The sequence below is a fragment of the Petaurus breviceps genome, unplaced genomic scaffold, assembly GCF_028583685.1.
Source record: "Petaurus breviceps papuanus isolate PSGF00001 unplaced genomic scaffold, PetGlider_PUasm1.0 187, whole genome shotgun sequence".
NCBI classification, from domain to species: Eukaryota; Metazoa; Chordata; class Mammalia; order Diprotodontia; family Petauridae; genus Petaurus; species Petaurus breviceps.
The window spans coordinates 7105892-7128172 of NW_027185799.1; the positions used below are offsets into that span (position 1 = coordinate 7105892).

Here is a 22281-nt window from a genome sequence, read left to right on the forward strand (position 1 = left end):
AAGAGAAACAAAATGCTAATTTTTCTCTAGTAGATCATTACAAAGATGAGTATCCAAGACCAAATGTACTATATGAATAGTCTCTCTAGTTACTCCTTGCAAACGTCAAAGACCCAATAAGTATCATGCAAAAAGCCACCACAAAGTAATTTCCCCTTTAGGATCATGAGCCCCCACAGATGTGCTTAGTAGATCAAACTTAGTTAGCTTTTTAGCAAAATATACTTGCTAAAATTGGATATTAGTTACAAAACTAGTTATAACCTCGCCCAGAAACAACAACAACAAACACTGGGAGACCCTTTCCTACAAAAGCCCACAAGGTTTCTGGGAAGAGTGGGCACAAATTTAAAATACAAAGGTGAAAAAGTAAAGCACACACGTGGCAACAGGCTGCAAAGGGGTAAAAGGCAATGCCTGGTAACTCAAAGCTCTTTTCTTTCTTCTAAGACTCCTCATGGAATTCCCTTTAGGGGCAGCTTCCTACTGGATTCTTTGGGTAGCTCACTTGATAGAGTCCATAGCTGGTGCTTCTCACTACCATGAGGTTAGACTCCCTGAAACTGTTTTCCACAGGGGAAAAGAGGGACAGGGGAAGGGGAAGGGGAGAAGGAGAGAGAAAGAGAGGAAGAGAGGGAAAGGGGCAGAAAGAGAGGGAAAGGGGCAGAGAGAGAAAGGGAAAGGGAAGGACAGAGGAAAGAGGTGGAGAGGGGGAAGAGGGAGAGGAAGGGGAAAGAGAAGAGGGGAAAAGGGAGAAAAATGGAGAGAGGAAGAGGGCAAAAGGAAGGAGGGAAAAGGAGAGGGAAGGGGAGGAGAAGGGGCAGGAGGAAGACAGAGAGGGAGGAAGGAGAGCAAAGGAAAAGGTAGGGGGAAAGAAGGAAAGGGGAAATACAAAGAGGGAGAAGAAAAGAGAGGGAAAAGTGGAAGGGAGAGGGAGGGGAAGAGAATAGAAGAGGGCAGAGGGAGGGGAAGGAAGAGTAGAAGGTGGGGAGAGAAATGGAAAGTGGGAAGAGGGAGGACAGAGAGGGAAGGGGAAGAAGACCTCCCCACTACACATACATACCCAAAGTGATTCCCTCTCAAGGGGTTAGCTCCAACTTTCAAACTGGAATACTAAGAATTTTATTTTTTCCACCACTAGGCTGGATCAATGATTGTTGACTGGACTCTGCCTTTTATTCATAGAAACATCCAGAGATATTTCTCATGATCCAATTGTATGATATTTTTTATCAGATATCATCTGCCCTTAACTTAAGCACTCAAAACCCTAGAATTCTCTCAAACTAAGAGCTTATTAACACCTAATTTACATTTTAGATTGATTGATGGGTACTTCTTTTCAAAGTTAATATTTCTATTTTGGCCATTGGTCCACCTCATATTATATTATATCATATACTAATCTATGCTATATTGTGTTATGTTCTATTCTATTCTATATTATAGTTTTGTATTACATTAATCAGAAACAGGTCTGTTATACCAAATTCCTTTCTCTGCCTTCTCAAGGATGAATTGGGCTTTTGGAAGAGTTAGACATTTATCAGCTGCTGTGTTTTTTAGCAGACAGAGGACTCCAGCAGTTTTTTGGATAGATGAAGTCTGCTGCTGACCCCTTGCCTTTGTCACTGAAGTTGCTAACACCAATTGAAATGCTTAGAGTCCTTTAGGACTATTGTCCAGTAAACAGTTAAACTAATCAGCACCTTTCCTTTCCAGGGAGTGGACATTGGAACTAATTATCTTCTCTGATTCATGTTTACTGGTAGTCAAGGGCCATGTGCACAGATATGGACATTCTAAATTAATGGGAGTTCAATTGTGTGCAAATTGTAGAAGAATAGGAACAGACTCCTAGGCAATTGCCAGAGGATAAAACATTCATTTTTGATGAAAGATAGATAGTGGAGAAACTACTTCATTGTGATCTATGAATCCCATTGATGATGGGTGAGCTCACAAGGGGATGATTCTGGAAAGCCAGGAACAGGATTTGTGTAGATGGAAATGTAGGATGATGGGCAAAGAAAAATATCAGTGATTCACCTATAGCTGTAATACCACTGAGGGTAATGAAACCCTCACTCATGGTCAATCATGCTTTTTATTCACTAAGAAGGGAGAAAGGGAGCAGCAGCTACCCCAGTGATAACATTGCCTGGTTTCAGCATGTTATAGAGTCTTAAATTCACAGATTTTGAAATAGAAAGAACCTCTGAGAAGGCATAGCTTAGTTCCCTCCTTTTACAGGGGAAGAAACTGAGGCCCCAAAAGGTTAAGTGAATCACTCAAGGTCACACAGATAATAAGTGACAAAAGGACAATTTGAAGCCAGTCTCTTATCTCAATCCCATGTTTTTTCTACAGTACCATATCACTACCTTAAAGTGCCTATGGTAGTTTATATCCAAGGGTATATCACTAAAATTATGCAGAATAAAGAGCCCTTGGATATGAAAGGGGGGAAAGCTCTATAGACCCCATCTTTCCTCTAAAAAAAAAAAGCCTCTACTTGGAATGTAAAGGCAAGCTCTGATTCAGTCTCTTGGCTCTTCCACAGACTAAGTTTGACTGTCCCATGTCTATGACAGAGTAGACAACCTCTGGTTGCTGTCCTTTGTTCTCCAAGGGGACCAAAATGACATCATTATGCTAGAGTTAAATTACAGTGTGTCCCACAGGTTGGGCATAGATAGTCCATGTGAATATTTGGGGTGGATTCTCTGAATTTGTGCATCTTGTGTTTCTTTTGAACTGCTTCAATTCTGCTTTGCTCATAGAGCACAGCACCTTCTCTGATGTGGGCATGCCATGCTGAATGGTCCTGTGCCAGCGTCTCCCATGTCACACGATCAATTCCAAAGTTCTTAAGGGAGACCTTGAGAGTGTCCTTGTATTGCTTCTTCTGACCACCATGTGAGAGCTTGCCCTGAGTGAGTTCTCCATGACCCTAGAACCAACCAGAATCTCTTCTGTGACCTTACATCATTCAGTTAATGAGCATTTATTAAGCACCTACTATGTGCCAGACACTGTATTAGGTATTGGCAATACAAAGAAAGGCAAAAACAGTCCCTGCTGTCTATAAAAATTCGGGGCATTGGATTCTTCTAACTTCTTTCTCAACTACCACTTTTCCCCTCCCATTTTGGCTTTTGCAATGTATGGGGATGGAGATGAATTGCTGGGGATCCATGACTGTATCTGTTTCAGCCTTCACTCCCTTCTATACCCCAGAACCCAGAATTCTGTAGCAAGGCAAAAGGGACATTTTTAAAAAGAGCCTCCCACAGAATTACTGAGAGCTGGCTCAGTTTAAGGACTATATATGCCAGGTCAGATAATAATTCCTCCTTGGTGTCCCATAATTCACTAACTAAGGATTTACTAAAGGGAACTGTTGGGAGAGATTTCATAGAAGTTTTGATAATGATTAGGCGGTTGTTTAGAATACTAAATAACTCTCTTGACAACATATAGTGTAAATCTTTTTTGCTCTCTTGATTTGGTGTTACTCTCTTGCATGCTGGCTCCAAACAGTTATCTCTGATTTTATTCTGAGTATGGAAGGCACCTGGCTTGCCAAAAGTGAATACAGAACAGAATCCATGAATAGCAATATCAGAATAATAATCTTGGATCTTATTCATTCATTGAGAATGAACAGATGAAACTGGGGTTTAGCTGCATTTCTTTGTGAAAGAGAAAAAAAATATACATGAATTCAATAAACTTGGCTGCCTGTGTTCTTTGGAAAGCATGTGAAAGCAATGCCAGCACCTTGGCTAAGGTATTATAGAATTTTGCTTTCATATTCCATTAAATGTAAATCTTTAAGAATTTGAATTTTGACTAGTGAGTTGGAATTAAAGACAAAATGCAATGAATATACTGATAGAAGATAGAAGAAAAAAAAAAGTGTGACTGATAATAGAACTGCTTAGGAGTAGGCATGTAGTAAATGTTGTTTAAATTAAAAGCAGGATGTATTTAAAATATTTAAAAATCTTGTGAATCCCACTTAATGATTCCAAGAATGAAATACATTTGCATGAAACATTTGGACTGATTTGGACAGTGGATGGAAATAAATGAAGATGGAAAAAAAAACCCTAAAATAAATAAAACAAAGACAGGATCCGACTTGCACAGAATTTAGCTATTTGATATTGGAGAGCACTTTGTCCCTGCTGTCCTGAATCCAGACCAGAAATGCCTTACATAGTTATTAAGTGATTTGTTGATCCCCCATCTGCCTTTCCTTAGTTTGTATATATAGCATATTCATCTTGGCTCAGTCAGCACATTGGGTCATGCATGGCTAGTTTCGTTTGCTTTTAGGGATAGAAAGACCACTAGATGATGGACTAGTACTGGGGAGACCAGGATTCTTGTTTTGCCTCTGATGACCAGCTGTGTGACCTTAGGCAAGTCCCTCCCCTGTCCAGGTCCCAGTTTATTCATGTGCAAAATGAGGAAGTTGCATTAGATGGTCCCTCAGGTCTCTTCCAGCTGAGATCCTATGATTTTAGTTAGTTTTTTCAGCTGACAGTGGCTCACACCTCATGTCAGTTTTATGTTCCATGTGACTAGTCAGCATTTGGAATTGTTTAAATTTCTGGTTTAGTGCTTCAGAGCAATCTGGCCTCAAAAAATTTGTAGATGCATTTGGCCTAGGCTTTAGGACAATATGTCAAAGGTTTCCTCCGCCTATGGCAAGGATCTGTGATTTCTTGGGAAATAGCTTTGTATTGTAGATAGAGTCTTGGACTTGGAGTCATGACGTATCTAAGTCCAAATACTGTCTTGGATATTTAGTAGTTATGTGACTCTGGGTAGCCTCCCTTAGCATCAGTTTCCTCATTTGTAAAATGGAAATGATAATACCTCTTACCTCACCAGGATTGTTAATGAAAATCAAGTAAGATGAGTAAACTGCTTTGCAAACCTCAAAGAACTTATATAAGTGTTAGCCATCTTATTATTTATTCCCTGTAGGAGGGAATTATGCCCACACAACTCACAAACCATTTTTAACTTACCAGTTCTAGGGAATTACCTCAAGCTCAGGAAGGGCAAGTGACGTTACCATGACTGCATAAGTAGAAATGTCAGGATTAGAACCCAGCTCTTCCTGCCTCCCAGGACAGCATGTTAGCACACACACTGCCTCAAGGTACTAACTAAAACAAATGTAAACAATTTCTGGGCCAGGAAAAGGGAGAAATTTGGATAATACTCTTTTTGGTACTGTAGAAATTTCTGTGATTCAGGTTGTTGATTATTTTTATGAAAAACCCATAAAATAGATAAACCTTTCATTAGTTTGATTCGAAAAGAGGGAAAGAAGAAAACTGAATTAGCAGTATAAAAAATGAAAAGGGTGAATTCACCACTGATGAAGAGGAAATTAAAGCAATGATTAGGAGATATTTTGTCCAACTGTATGCCAATAAATCTGACAATCTAAGTGAAAGAGATGAATATTTGCAAAAATATAAATTGCCCAGATTAATAAAAGAGGAAATAAAATGCTTAAATAGCCCAATTTTAGGAAAAAAAAATTGAATAAACCATCTCAACAAACTCCTTAAGAAAAAAATCTCCAGAGCCAGATGCATTTGCAAGTGAATTCTACCAAAACATTTAAAGAGCAATTGCTTCCATTACTATATGAACTATTTGGAAAAGTGGACGAAGAAGCTGTCCTAGCAAATTCATTTTTTATAACACAAATATGGTGCTGGTATCTAAATCAGGAAGAGCCAAAACAGAGGAAGAAAATTATAGACCAATTTCCCTAATGAATATTGATGCAAAAAAATTTAAATAAAATGTTAGTAAAGAGATTACAGCAATTTATCACCAGGATAATACATTATGACCAGGTGGGATATATACCAGGAACGTAGGGCTGGTCCAATATTAGGAAAACTATCAGTATAATTGACCATATCAATAACAAAACTAACAGAAATCATATGATTAATAGCTGCAGAAAAAGCTTTTGACAAAATACAGCACCTATTCCTATTAAAAGCACTAGAGAGCATAGGAATAAAGGGAGCGTTACTTAAGACAATAAGCAGCATCTATCTAAAACCATCAGCAAACATTATATGCAATGGAGATAAGCTAGAAGCTTTCCTAATAAGATCAGGGGTGAAAAGGGATGCCAAAAAGTAATGAGAAGAAAATCTCCTCTTTATTGGTTCCTATCTCTGCAAAAGGCAGACCCACATCACACTCCCAAGTTTTCTGAGTTGGTTCACATTATTGATGTTCTGGTCTTGCACTCTCCTCTTACAGGGGGTTACATGCTGCAGTCTCATTACCTATTCAATTGTCTTGTAGCTCCACTATCCCTATGTCCTCTGACTGAAGTTTGGGGTTGACACCACTGGTCCTAAGAGTATTTTTCCTAAGTCCCTAGAAAGGCAACAATAATTACAATTGACATTTATATAGTTATATACATCATCTCATTTAAATTATTCTGTAAGGTTGGTTCTATCAGTCTCGTTCACATTTTATAGATGAGGAAACAGATTTGAGAAGAACGAGTTTACACATGGTCACACAATGCGTCAGAGGCCATATCTAAAGGTCTTTCTGGCTCTAAATCCAACATTCTATCCAGAAAAGGTCATTTCCTCTTTCCCCCTATTTCCTTGTGAAACATATCTCATCATTATATATTGGTGAGCTAATAAATAAGCCATGACACTGTGTCATCTCATTAGTCAGACCAGCTTGATAGCCAGTGATGAAATCTGGTGGCTGAGACATTCACTATATACTTTACCCTACCCAAAACCTAAACAGTCATGGAGGGCTTCACTAACACTCTGCATCACATAGGACTAAGTATGTTACAAGCTACAAACGACATCTGGAAGATCCCCAGAACATGTCAAAGATAATGAGGAACTAAAATTGAAGGAGAGGGGCTGAGGAAATTGTGGTATTGTTTTTCTAAGGTAAATTAACGTGTCTTTTTTTTCTTTATTGGATTTCCCTTATCTGTACATCCTTGGCATCATTACATTTGCTAAGCTATCCTCACCAAGGCATTGGCACTGATCCTTCCTTTACCGGCAGAATTTTCCCAAACAAAGCGTCACTTAGCAGTGTGAATACTGTTCATGGAAAGTCACCCAGGTCTCATTAACCAATTCAACCAGCTTATAGACCTTGCTGTCTATCCTCTAAAGAATCCTCCCAGCATACTTACCTCATTAGTAACATGCTTCTTAAGACAATTATTGATTTCAGGCAACATATTACGCTATAAAATCCTGATTGTTTAAAGAAGCCTACATAGTATCATCCAAAAATGAATATGAAAATAAACACTTATTAACTTCCTACTATGGGCAAAGCACTCTGCTAGGCACAAATAAGATACAAAGTTTAGATAAGTCATACTCCATGCTCTTATGGATCCTAGTACCCTTCTAAATTCAACTCTGTGATCAGCCTTTCTTGATTCCCCTATTCATCAATACTCACCCACACTTCCTGAAATTGCTACGCATTTATTAGTCTGTGTAAAATTGACCCCCCACCTAAATGTTAAAATTGCTAACACATAGGTATAGATATGTTTATAGTATTGAACTGAATGCAAATTAATACTGCATAAAAAAGTGCATTTGAAAGGTTCAGGATAAAGGAATATGTGAAATCTAAGGGGAGAAGTCATTACTGTTTGGAATAGGCATGCATTACTTGAAGAGAACAAATTTAAAAATTGGAGTAGGAGGTCTTACTCAAAAATGGTTCCTTAATCTCAGATGAATCAAGTTCAAATTTCCCAGTAAGGCATTCAAGGCCCTGAATTTTGTTACCTCTTTATCAGCCTAATTTTATCCCACATTATTTCCCAAACTGAGATTCTACTCTAGTTAGGACAGGTTCACCATTCCATGCACCCAACATATGTATTTCTACCTGTGCCTCTTTTACTCTTGCCATTCAGTCTGGAATCTTCTCCCCTCCTCTCCTCTTTCTTCCCCTTCATTTTCCTTCCTTCTCTTTTCTTTCCAAAATGTCCCAAATACCCCTCATTCTTCTAGTTGTAGTTTCATTCTACCCATTCTACCTATTCCAATTCCATCAACCTAAACCGTTTCTAAATTTCCTTAAAAAAATCACCTCTACTATAGCAGATTACCCAGCTCTGCTCAGTAAGGTTGCTAGTTATAACAAGATCTTTGAGTTGGAAAGGATCTTGAGAGTGCATCTTATCCAACTCCTCTCCCGAAAGAGTAATTGCGTCTACAACGTTCCCTGCAATGTTCCTTCTCTTGCAGTATCCACATGGCCAAGTAATAGTTTGTTTGGAAAATGTTAAGTGTATAGGCAGAAGCAGTGGCAAAGACCCAGAATGAGAGGAGATCCTATCAAGCACAACAATGGTGCCATGGATGTACAGAGAATGGGAAAAGAAAAACAAACACACATTAATTTACCTTGGAATCCTATGACTCCTTCAATCCCTCCTCCTCAACATTAGATCCTCATTATCTTTGACACATCCTGGGGAGCTTCCAGATGTGGTTTCAAACATCTTGCTCTTTGTGGTATAGAGCTAGTCAAGCCCCCTCCTGATTCCTCAAGACTTTAGGTAGAATAGAATTTCAGTATAGCTAATGTCTTGGGCACCAGCCTGCAAGACAAACTTTATCCCTGACCACCTGTGCTACCAGAGTCCACTAATGAGACAATTAATGGGCTAGCTTCCTAACAATAATAGAGGCTGCACTTTGAAAGTGAGGCAGTGTTCAGATCTAGGGAGAGGGTTCTATGGGACTGTCACCTCTTTCTGGACTTCCAGAAAAGCTTAAGTTACAAAACTTAATGCTTAAAAAACCGAATTTCTTATATCAGAGCAGAAGGGATCCGAGAGTAGATTCAGTTCAACCTCTATCTGAATGTGAATGAGATTGCCCTCTGCAACACCTCTGATAAGTAGTCATCTGGCCTTTGTTTGAAGACTTACATCACACTTCCTCACTTGGAAGCCCTACTCACATTTAGGAGGCATTCATTGTTAGTAAATGCCTTCTTCTATTGAGCTTCATATCTGATTTGCTGGATTCAAGTCTCTCCTCTTCTAAGCTCTCCTTTACATCCTAATGCATAGTTCTCATCATGCCACTTTCGTGCTCAGAAACTTCCAGTGGCTCCCCAGTGGATGCAGGATAAAATACCAATGCCTTAGAATGACATCCAAGATCTTTCACAATCAAAATCCAGACTACCTTTCCTAGGTTATTAGACATGACTCCCTTTCATGTACCTGATGTTCTAGCCAGATTGGGCTACTAATTGTTCCCTAATTTCATCCTGCATTCTCCCACCTCTATGTATTTATCCAAGCTTTCTCTTATATTTGAAACACAACCAACCCTCCTCTCCACCTGTTAAAATTGTTCTCTTAGGTCCCACCTCTTCCATCATGCTTTTATTTATTCTCTCAGTTGAACATGATCTCTTCCTCCTCACATTTCCTTCAGGGGTGGGGAACCTACAACCTCAAGACCACATGTGGACCTCTAGGTCCTCAAGTGTGAGCCTTTGACTGAATCCAAACTTCACAGACTTGGGCTCAGTCGTGTGACCTTGAGGCCACAGGTTCCTTACTCCTGTCCCCTCCTATCCATTTATATGGATCTCTCCAGATCTCTCCCATCTCAGTCTACTTTGCGTTACCCTTATTTGGGAACATTGTGCCTCCCCCTCACTTTTGGATTGAAAGCTAATTGACAGCAAAAACTGTTGTCTTTTTGTCTTCATATCACCAGCACTGAGCCCAGTATTTTCCACACTGTAGGAACTTGAGAAATGTTTATTACATTTAATTTATGGTCCCTCCAGGTTTAGGAACCTGTCAACCCTGAGTCTGAAAGATTTTTCTTTTCTTGTGAAAGAAAAAAAGAACAAATATAGAGGAACCACCAATCTAAGGAAATCCAATACACACAAATTTTAAAAAACAGATAAATGAAGGAGCAATTCTTACACTAAACAAGGATTCTTTATTCTAGTCTATTCTATACATTTGAAACACATTTACTTAGTATTGACTGCACAATGTCACATACTAGCCACAAGAAAAGAGGTAAAGATGAATACTACTTACCTCCTGCTTTCAAGAAGCTTATAGTTTGAATCAGTGGAATCAGACTAAAATAGAAATGGGCCACATATTAATTTGGAAAACCATAACTATGTTGTATTTTTAAATTTTATTTTTAATGTATAGGATAAAGCAAACAATTATATAACATAGTATAACAAAAAAAAGATTGCCTATAAAACTGCAAATCTATTATGTATAACTTACTATTCCTTTTAAATATATAATAAATTTATCATATAAATTTCATTTTTTTCTTTTTCCTTTTTTTCTTCCCCCCCTCCAACACATTTCCCTTTTCTAGAATGGGCTACCATTAAACACAAATGTGTATATGTATGTAAAATGATTCTATGCATATTTTTCTTTATTAGTTCTTTCTCTGAATATTGATAGAATCTTCCTTCATATGTCCTTTGTAGTTAATTTGGGTATTTATAATAGTCAAAATGACGTATTCACTCAGAGCTGTTCTCAAAACAATATTGTGCTGTTACTGTCTATAACATTTTCTTGGCTCTTCCCATTTCATTCTTCATTATTTTGTGCAAGTCTACCTATGTTTTTTCTAAGATCATCAAACTCATCATTTTTTATAGCACAGTAGTTTTCCATCACATTCATATGCCACAACTTGTTCAGCCATTCCCCAAATTGATGGGTAATTTTATTTATTTTGTTAAACATTTTCTAATTACATTTTAATCTGGTTTGGGTTTCACTGGGGAGTTTTGTTGGCCTGCTTCAGGCAACAAATTTGATACCTCTGATCTAAATAGAGGAATTAGATAGGAACAGAAATAATTATAATACATGTTGAAATAGGATAACTTCATCAGACAATCATGAATTACTATTAAAGCAAATAAGGAAGACATAGCTTCATCAGGTTTACAAAACAATCTGCCCCAAGGTCCTTTTAGATCAGAGGTTCTTAACCTTTTATGTTTCATGGACCATTCTGGCAGTCCAGTGAAGCCCATGGCCCCCTTCTTAGAATAATGTTCTTAAATGTATAAACTAAAATACATAGGATTACAAAGTAAACCAGTTGTACTAAAATACAATTTTCAATACAAATACAGTTTTCAAAATATTTTTCAAAAAATTCACAAACCTTAAGTTAAGAACTCCTGCTTTAAATACTGAATTGTCCACGTGTGTTTATAAATTATGATTGATATGTATAGGTCCTTGTACATGGTAGGTGCTACAATAAATAAATGCTTGCTAAATTAGTGAATATAACTTTCCATGAGTATGCTGAAGGCATAAAGTAAGGGATGCATGGATTTGTCTCTGCTGTTCAAATAGAAGTTCAAAAGATGCCAGGGTTCCAGACCAAGCACTGCTCCCTACTACAAGCCTAACCGTTGTCATGTGGAGTTTAAACAAGCCTGTTGGATAAAGCAATGCCTCTCAGTTGCCAATTCTGACAAATTCCATTTGAGTCCATTGCTTGCCATCCAGAGGGACAGCAGCTATCTGATCAGGGGGAGGAAAACATAAGCATGTTTCCATTTAATTTTCCTTAGGTCGTCTGTCTTGATTTATATCACACTGACCCAGGCCAAGTTGGCACTCAGAACAGTTCAGAGAGTGAGCGCGTCCACTCCAAGCCTCTGAGAGATAGATGTGCAAATTAGAAACAGATTTCCTCCGCCAAATATTTGGGAATTTGCAAATACAATGATATGCCTTCCCTGAGCAACCCTTTTTATATCTTTCTGTACCAGAGGTTCTTACTCTTTTTTTTGTGTGTCTTGGATATCTTTAGAAGCCTGGTGAAATCTATGGACAACTCAAAGTAATGTCTTTAAATACATAAAATAAAGCACATTAGATTACAAAGGCAACCAAACATATCGAAATCCAGTTATCAAAAGATATGAATTAAGAAAAAATGTCTCTCCAGATCTCAGATCATATCTCCTTTGGTTATGATGCAAATTTCAATTTCTGAGAGAATAGGAGATACTCCTAGTGGATAATTTGTGGAAAACAGTCCAGACTTGGATGCATATTAGAGTGATCAGTTAGGATGCTGTATCTTTATGGTACTCATTAAATGAATCTTAACTTTCTGGATTTTGTCACTACACTATCCTCCCTGCTCCCCAAGTAGGTATCTCTTACTTTTCCCTTCCTTCCCCCCTCACCTTTTTAACTCCTTTTTACATGTTGTTGACTGAAAGCAAAACCCAAAACTGAAGAAATTTAGAAAGAAGGTTATTAAGTCATTCAGGAGAGGGGAGAATCAAAATAGATGGCTTGCTCAATGCTCTTCTTATCCCTGCCCCACACCTCTAAGAGTTACACATTCTATAGGTTTCAAACGAAGGAGCAAAGAAATAGTCATTTGATTGGTTAATACAAAATAAGTTTCCAAACAAGGCACATAGTTTAATCGCTTCACATAGATTAATCAAAATGTACTTCTCAGGAAATTAGAAATTAACTGGAACTTCCAAGCTTCAATTTTGGGGTCTGTTAAAGTTTTCTGGGATTGACATGACCTGGGATCCTGAGTTAGGCATTAAATTAGCCTGGTCTCTAAGAAATATAAGTCTTATCATGCGAAGCCATACTCAAATAATCGGTCAATAATTTTCTTACAATTCAATAATTAATCATTTTACCTACAATGGCCTCTCCCCCCATTAGACTGGATCCTCCTAGAGGGCAGGGATTGTTTTTGTTTTTGCTTGTATTTAAATGTTTGTTGATTGATTGAGTATAAGCCAAGGGAGATAAATTGCATTAAAACTGCCAGTAGAGCACTGAAAGGTATTTACTGTGAAGCTTGGTTTACATAATAAACTCTAGAACTTGGAGAATCATAGGAAACTATGATGTCTGTGGCAGAAAAAAAATCTTTAGAATTACAGCTGGATTGTGATCAGGAACTAAAATACAAAATAAAGCACAGAATTAAAAGAAGTCTGGATAGGTGAAAAGTCTCTCCTCCCTAATTTTTACCTCAGAATGTATTTGGACTTAGTTTTCAATAATAATGATAATCATAATAATAAAATCTTTATTAAGCACCCACTATGATCCAGGCACTGTCCTACGCACTTGGGGATACAAAAAGAGGCAAAGGAAAGTTCCTGCCCATAATAACAACCATAATAATAAAAATTAATTCATATTTATCTGATGCTTCAAGTTTTGCAAAACTCTTCACAACAGTAACAACAATTATGAAAGTAACTCGTGTTTCTATAGTCCTTGAATGACTTTCATTTTGATTTGGGGATTAGAACTATGATTTCACTGGCATTGGGAACTCCAGGTGGCCGTGTGGTGTAGTAAATGGGTAGTTGGCCTTCAAGTCAGAAATACCTGGTTCACATCCCACTTCTAACACATAAAGCCTCTCTGACCCTCCACCACTCAGGGTCCTTAAGTCTCTAAGTTACAGCATAGCTGCTCATCTGTTTTGACAGAGGGAGTTTCCCCCACTGATGAAATCCCAGGTCAAGATCAAAACACAAAACCACAACAAAAATTCCATGAGGTAGGTAGAGGTATTATATAAGAAAATTCAGAGAACTTAAATGATTCGCCCATAGTTATATAACTAACTAATCCATCTAAAAAGTGAGAGTTTAACCCAGGTCTTGATTTGACTTATAAAACGATGCTTTTTTCTACCATACAATGATGCTTTTCATTGTGCCATAATCCTTAAGAGGTCCCTTTAACATAGTAGGTGTTTAATAAAATAGTAGTGCATTGTGTACCTTCTACATAGTAGATATTTGATATATCTTTGTTGTATGAAATCAATTTAAAGAAAGGAAGGGTCCTAAAAGTAACTATTCCAGGCCTGGAGAATGGATTGTGCCAAAGGTATAAAGATATTACTCATGGATGCTATTACACATGGTGGATAATCTTTTATTGTTTATTTATTTATTTTTTGGTAAAAAAAAGTACATGGAAAGGAGCTGGAAAGGGTAGTTTGGAGCTAAATTGTTGAGGGCCTTCAGTGATAGTTTAAGGATTCTATATTTTATTTGGAGATTCATAGGAGGTGACTGAAGGTTTTTGAATATAAGTATGGTATGATACAAGTGGTAAATTAGTGTTTTACATGATTGCACCTGTATAAGCTATATTGAATTACTTACCATCTTAGGGATGGAGAAAGGGGATGGAGGGAGGAGTATAATATGGAACTCAAAACTTAGGGCAAAAAAAATTAAAAATCATTTTTACATGTAATTGGGAGAAAAATAAACATTATATTAAAACAAGAAAAAAAAGTGGTACATTAGGAAGATTTCTCAACCAAAGGGGTAAAAAGTATACAAGAGATCTACAGGATTTATAACTGGAAGGGCCCTTAAAGACTATCTTAGCCCAATCCTCTTATTTTAAAGATAATAATCATCACTCATATTTACCTAATACTTTAAGGTTTTCAAAGCACTTTACATATATCATTTCATCTCATCCTCACAACAACTCTGTGAAGGTTGGATAATCCCCATTTTATAGATGAGGAAATTGCCCAGCAACTAATGTGTGGTCACACAGTCATCACGTGTCAGCAGCAGGATTCTGACACAGGTCTTTCCTGTATGACACTAGGTCCACAGCCCTTTTGAGTATATTGAGTTGACTCTTAATTTGTCTGTTTCATGAATACCTCTTACTCATGCCTGCCTTGGCACTTTGCTTCTCTCCAATAAAATCAAATGCAATATTGTTTATAAAGCTCTTCTCAGTTCAAAAGGCACTAGATAAATTGTCTGTCATAATCATGATAGTCATCATCATTGTTCACATCAGCTATCAGTATCATTACTCATACTTACCATGATCATTACTCACTCCTGTTGTTCAACTTGCCTCCATTCTGATCATTTATCCAAACCCTATCTACCTTCCAAAGTCCCACCTACCTTGCCATCTCCTCCGAGAAGCCCTCCCTGACTGTTCTAGCCTTCATCGGTCTCCCCCTTCTCTGCACCCTACAACGATTACAATCCATACCTCCCTCTGAATTGTCTCTTCTTTGTGGGAAGGTGCCAGTTCTTCTGCTTCTGAGTGTCCTCCAAAGTGTGAGTATATAGTAGGCTCCCATCATGAACTGTTCATTCACTGATGGATTGACAGCATGTCCATATCATCCCCATAATCCAAACCCACAGCAAAGGGAGAAAAAAAAAATCCTGACGTCTGAATGAGAGAGTTGGCAGCTTCCTGGTTTTTCATACTGTAGTTTCCTGGCTTCTTTTTTTTAAACCTTCTAGGTTAAGAAAGTCTTTTTTTTTCTTAAGTGCCCAGCAACCGTGAGTCATCAGGGTCTGTTGTTTATTTAGCAAATAGTACAAGTATAATTACAGTTAGGCATCAGCTGCTCTGAAGCAGCATGAGACAGCATGTTCACTGAGCTCAGCAGGGTGAGCAGTAAAAAACTCTACAGGGGGATCAATTATACACGGACCTCCCTCACTCTATCACCTCTGACTTCTGGCAAATGGAAATTCAGCACCTCCATAGCCTGGCAAATGTTTTCAGAAACAGATGTGGAAGCCACAGACCAGGAGGCCAAGGACATCCTTCCCCTTTCCACACATCCCTTCTCTCTGACCATCTTGAATTTGATTGTCTAATTGTTCTACTGGCTTCATTTATTGGTTCAATCTGCTGCTGCCAAATCTCTCTTCTCTTTAGATGCCCTATAGCAAGAAACTAATCATGGCTAACATTGATAGAGATTTGAAGACTGCAATTCACTTTGCACAGTATCTCATTTGAACCCCATGACACCCCCTGCTGCATTTTGTTGTTGTTATTGTTCACTTGTTTCAGTTGTGTCTAACTCTTTGTGACCCTCTTTTGGGGTTTTCTTGGCAAAGATACTGGAGTGATTTGCCATTTCCTTCTCCAGCTCATTTTACAGATGAAGAAACTGAGACAAACAGAGCTAAGTAACTTGCCCAGGATCACACAGGTAATGAGTGTATGAGGTCAAATTTGAACTCAGGTCTTCCTGACTCCAGGCCTAGCACTCTATCTAGGACACTACCTAGTTCCCTGCTAAATGGGTACAATTATATCCCATATTTTATCATGGAAAAACAGCCTCTATACTTAGAGGCTAAGAAAGGTTGAATGACCCAGGGTCACAGATACTTGTTATTTATCTAAAGCAGGTTTTAAACTCGGGGTTTCCCTACCTGAAGAATAGATCTTTGGGCACCAAGATGCCAGAAGAAAAGGAATAAAAATATCTGACAAGACCCTGGGCAAAATTGTTTGAGAGGAGTGGGGAGGGGGAGGGTGGGAGGTAATTCAAGCCTTCCAAATCAAATTATTTAAAGTATATAAAGTGCTTTCCAAATCTTTAAGTTCCATGTAAGTGCTAGCTTTGTTACTGTTATTTATTATTATTCTCTCGGGCCTTTTCTCTTCTCTGTGATCCCTCCTATCTTCTCCAATTCCTTCAGGTCTCCTCCTCTGTCCCCCTCTCCAATCCCTGGCTCCCTAAGGAGTAGAAACATTACTTCTCAATAACACAGAAATGACTGATAAGACCTTTTTTTTTCCTCTCTCTTAGGCTATTGATGGGTTAAAAGTGGGGTTAAAAGTGGGTAAAGTCTCATTGCTTATAATGGATGCCTCTCTATCTCTGGAATCTCTTATCTCAGCAATAGGATTATAAAGTAGAAGGAGGAGGAGAGACTGGCCTTTTTGAAATTCTGACAAATGACTGTCTATACCACTCCTTAGACCTCCTTTTCAAGCTATAGGGAATGTGCCAAATCTAATCATAGCCCTCAGGGGCAGCTTCCTGACTTTTTAGTCCAAAGATACTCTGGAATCCTAGGATAAGAGTTTCTTAACCTAGGGTCTTTGGAAAGATTTGGGGGGACAGGGGAATTTGTGAACTTGAAGGGGAAAGAAAATATATCTTCATTTCAATATAATCAGTTTCCTTTGTAAGCCTGTACATTTTACACATTTAAAAACATTTGAGAAAGGGACCCTGTGCCTCACTAGACTGCCACAGGAATCCATAATACTACTCCTACTACCAGACAGCATTTATATAACATTTATTATGTGCTAAGCAAACACACAAATTACAATTATTATCTCATTTGATTCTCATGGCAACCCTGGAAAGTAGATGCTACTGTTATGTCCACTTTACAGATAAGGAAACTGAGGCAAATAGAGGTTAAATGACTTGCCCAGGGTCACACAGATAGTAAGCATCTCAGGTTGGATTTGTTCCTGACTCTAGGTCCAATGCTCTATCGATAAAAAACAAACCAACCAACAAAAAAATTAAGAACTGCTGGCTCTGAAGGGACCTTAGTGATCATATAGTCTAGCTTTCTCATTTTACAAATAGGTAGTAAGTTGAAGAGCATGAATTTCATCACAGTTTTTTCTGATTCTAAATATCCCATGCTACAAATGTGTCAATCAAAGAGGGTTAATGGAGGCCACATCCCGAAAAAACAACTGAGTCGACTAGGACATGATACTGGCAAGGTCCAGACATCATAACCACACCAAGAGGGTCAAAGCTTTTTTGGAGTAGCTGCAACACGGCAATAGGAGCAGGTCTCAAACTGATTGAATATGAGCAAAGTCTGAAGGGCATACATACAAAATAAAAACAATCCCTGGCAAATCCAACCATCATGCAAGCTGTTGCCTAGAGCCACTTTTTCAAATAAACACTAGATTCATTTTCAGGGCTGACAACTTAAAGTAAACTATGGCAACACTGTTAGGAAAATCAGTATCTTCCATTCCCTGAGAGACCAGAGAAGGGAACTGTGAGTTCTACTGAGAATCTTTTCTTTAAGAGTATCTGGGAATAACAACCAGTACTCTCTGATTGGCTATCTATTTGGCAAGGGATGGAGGATCTTGGTCCTGGCGGCCCCTGGCTAACTTTGGAGGAAGGAAGGGGAGGAGGGAGTAACTCTTCTGAGCATTCCAGTTTACCCATCTGCGAAGTGGGATGATCATGACCTTGTTCTACATCATCGGGGGATTGCTTATTCAAATTCACATTTAAAACAAAAATTTGAGTCCTTCCACAAAAGGTACAAGGTCTTGAAAGGATGAAATTACTAAAACCAAAATACTTTCTCTAACATTAAGAGAGGTGATACAAGAGGTGGGCTGTAGTAAATTAATGATAATTAATTAATGATAATTAATGATTAGCCCCAATTTCCTGGGTAGCTAAGTAGACAGACTGTTGGATTTGGGCTCAGGAAAACTTGAATTCCAATCTTGTCTTGAGACACTAGCTGTGTAATCCTGGGCTGGCCATGAACTCAGCCTCACTTCACAGGGTTCTGGTGAAGATCAACTGAAATGACAAATGTAAAGCACATTGTAAATGCTTAAAGTAATATTTTTGTTATTATTGTTGAGTCATGCCCGACTCTTTGTGGATGCATTCAGGGTTTTCTTGGCAAAAGTACTGCAGGTGGTTGCCATTTCCTTCTCCAGTTCATTTTACAGAAGAACTGAGGCAAATAAGGTTAAGTGACTTGCTCAGGGTCACACAGCAAGTGTCTGAGTTCAGATCTGAACTGAGGTCTTCCTGATTCTAGGCACAACAGGCACTGAGCCATCTAGGTTCCCATATTAATGCTAGCTCTTATCGAATCTCTTTAGAAAAGGTTGTAAACATCAATCAACAAGCATTTATTAAGCACCTATTACTGTATAGACACTGAGGATATAAATATTCCAAAATGACAGACCCAATATGCCATTTTTCTTATCATCATAGACTTTTAGCATGCAAGGAGGCCCTAGAGATCATCCTTTCCAGTAATCTCATTCTACTGGTCCAGAACAGTAAAGCAACTCCACCAAAATCATGCTGTTAAAGAAAGAATCAGGACTGAAACTCAGGTCTCTTGATTTCCAAGACAGAACTTGTTTCTCTGGGAATCAAGAAGTCAAGCAGTCTCCTAAAGGCAGGCAAAGGGTTAACAGTCAGGCTTGTTCAAACCAAACCAGGACTTTAACAGTGAGAATACATAAATAAAAGGAAACATCCTTCTGTTTGTTTTCCTCTTTATTATTTTTTGTTGCTCTGTAACTTTGAGCCTCTGCCCACTCCCACCTTCCCCTTCCCCTCCCTTAACTATGACGAATATTTCTTAGGAAAAGATACAGTCCTTCAAGTCAGTTAGATGAAAACGTTTCTGCCAGCCTAATGATATTAGTTGTGTTGACTCACATCTGCAGAGGAACAAGTTAGTTGGGTTGTGAACCTCCTGAGTTCTATCTGTGTTTCATAAGAAGACACGAATGCTAACTGGTGCTAGAAAGAGAATGGACAAAGAGAGAAGGCCTATTTAGCTCATATCAGACTCATTAGACATGTTCATGCACATACATTTCTGTTCCTTGGTATGGTTCTGTGCCACACAATCATGACTCGTGACTCTCTGTATTTTTTCTTAGCTATGTTGTCTGTTATTGGAAGAATATTTGGTTTAGTACAAAAATGATCTTGTCTCTGAGGTTTATTTTTATTTCATACAAAAAAAGCAATTTTTATTATTTTTGTAATTGGTAACATTCCCTGCAGAAGATGAAGTATAGAAAAATTCTCTGAAGTTCTTGATTAGATTTTTCAAATTAGGTCAACATCAACCTTGATAATTACTTTGATATCAAAGTGAGTATAGGGGAGGACAGTGGAAACTGATGGAGAATGAAGTTTGAGACCACAAAACGAAATAGACCAAGGGGTTATAAGTGTATGCAGGGTCCTGCAGTTGTATCTTGGAGTTCATCCTGTAAGAAGAGAAAAGAGTTAGCTAAACATGGAAAGTACAATACATATATGTGTGTGTGTTTGCATACATATATGTGCATATATATTTTATATATACATGTATATCATATTTCAAATCAAATTTCTCAGATTTCTTTTGTCCATTCTGCTGTCCTTTCCCCTCCATACAGGCCATTAGTTCAGGACCAAAGAGCTTCCTGACGTATCCATTACACATCCAGAGAAGTAATGGTGATTATAGATGTAGCATTAATAGAAACTAGAAGACAACAAAAGGAATGAAATGAACAGATCAGGCAGTGTTTCTGCTGAAAATTATTCTTGTCATTGGTGACAGTGGAACCATTACCTCTTCTGTACCCATTGATGTCTAACAGTGACTGCTCTGGCCTTTGCTGAATGGGGCTAGATAAATTACATTTCACCTCTTCCCCAGGGTTCTCCAGTATTCTTTTTTTTTTGGGGGGGGGAGGGATGGTTCTAGTCTGGCTTTATTACAAGTAAGGAGCTTAAGAACTGGGTGACGCTGCAATGGCAGAAGAAGGGGACTGGAAAACATTAAATGGGGTTAACTCTAAGAGGAGAATGGGGAGCTCTTCATGGTGAGGCAGGGGAGGGGAGGGATAGGGTGAAAGTGGGAGGGGGGTGCAGCATGTAGTGTGGACTCAAAGGGAACGGCTGTAAGACAGAAAGCTAACAGGAGAGGCCTCAGAAAGGAGCTTCCTGGGAAATGCAAGCAGTCATCAGGGACTGTTTCAGTCGCTTGTAGATGATAAACATCACTATGTTCCAGGAGCCCAAATGGAGGAAGGAAGGTGTGAAGAAATTTGGGATATCTAGGCTTTCTGCCAATGGCTCCAGCCTCCTGCTGTTGTTCACCCAATTGGAGGGGTACTTCCTGTACCCTAATTCTGTTTAGTCACTGGCAAGATTAGCTTTTACAAAGAAATATTTACTTCAAAACATATAATCACAAATATACAAACTTGCTTTCCCAACCACATGAGAAGGGCAATCCACCCCCACAGTCTCTAGGGTGGAGGAATTAGGTTTATAGCTTAAATTAGTTCCTATAGAGCACAGTCCCAGGCCCAAGTTCATAACCCACCTTGGATTCCAGTCACAAGAATCTTGACTTCTCAGAAGTTCTCTGAAGGACTGGTTGGCTACAACATTTTGTGTGCAGTCCTATCTCCAAGGATGCCATGTCTCAAACTTGTGGGCTAGTGGGGACCACAACTGGCACCTAAAACTGAGAAGGCTGAGGAAATAGAAGAGAAAGAAACACTCCCTGGCCCTTTGCAAAAGAGCTGGGGAAGGAAATCCTTCCTCTATCTTTCAGTTACAGCACAGGCACTATGATTGAACTGTGATCTTCACCCTCTAGATCAAAACAAACGAAGTCACATTATAAAAAAGTTAGACAAGAATGAGAAGTCACATCTTTCACAACCTTGGAAAGGAGAACAATTTTTACCCAACCATGGAAAGGAGAACAGATATCCACTATCATGTCTATATCCCAAGGAGGTTCAAGGAAGAAAAGATCCATCTTTATAAAGAAAATATTTATAGTAACACTATTTGCAATAGCAGGAAAAAAAATTGGAAGCAATCTATATGCTTAGTGATTTTGGAACAACTGAATAAGTTGTAGTAATGATTGGAGTGGAATAGTATTGTACTGGAAGGAATCATGAATGTAAATAAAGCATACAAAGAAATATGGAAAGACATGAAATGATCCAAGGTAAAGGAAACATAACCAAATAAAGCTATACACATTTACTATAACTATGCAAATGCAGATACTATTAAACAATAAATAAAAGTCATGCTAAATTAAATACATAAAAACAATCTTTTAAAAATTTAGGTACAGAGCTTTCTTTTCTCTTATGAATCTGTAAATAACAAGATTATAGGGGTTCATGAACAATCATTCCTAATAAACTCTTGTGTTGTTTTTTCATAATTCTTTTGGGTTCTACAATTGCTACTTGTTTTTGTTTTTACTGCTTTTGTTTTTATTTGTAATCACTTTTGTGATTGCCATATATGTAAGTGTTTGTATGTGTCATTTAAAAGTAAAATTATTTATAAATACAATTTTTAAAAAGGGTGAATAGAAAGATAGATTAGCAAATCAAACTTAAATTAAACTTTTTTAACTTCATCTATTTATTTATCCAGTATCATTTGTAGCTTCTATCTCCCAGGACTCTGGTGGCATATCTCCTAATGCTTTTCTCCTTACCCTCCACTGTCACTAGGTTTCAGAGTTTAAAGGAATACCCTCTTCTACATTAATTTCTCCTTCCTTTATCCATCT

At 38.2% G+C, this 22281-nt stretch overlaps 2 long non-coding RNA genes across 12 annotated transcripts in view; one reads left to right on the plus strand and one right to left on the minus strand.

Annotated features, from left to right (window-relative positions):
• LOC138163171 (uncharacterized) overlaps positions 1–22281 on the plus strand; it is a 50169-nt gene that overhangs the window by 15227 nt on the left and 12661 nt on the right. The gene's annotated exons all lie outside the window — the stretch shown is intronic.
• LOC138163169 (uncharacterized) overlaps positions 19662–22281 on the minus strand; it is a 58801-nt gene continuing 56181 nt past the window's right edge. For all 10 annotated transcript variants that reach the window (XR_011168820.1, XR_011168821.1, XR_011168825.1 and 7 more), the window contains 2 exons: positions 21058–21210; positions 19662–19948 (listed from right to left, as the gene is read on the minus strand). This is a non-coding gene — a long non-coding RNA (uncharacterized lncRNA). The remainder of the gene's footprint in view (positions 19949–21057; positions 21211–22281) is intronic.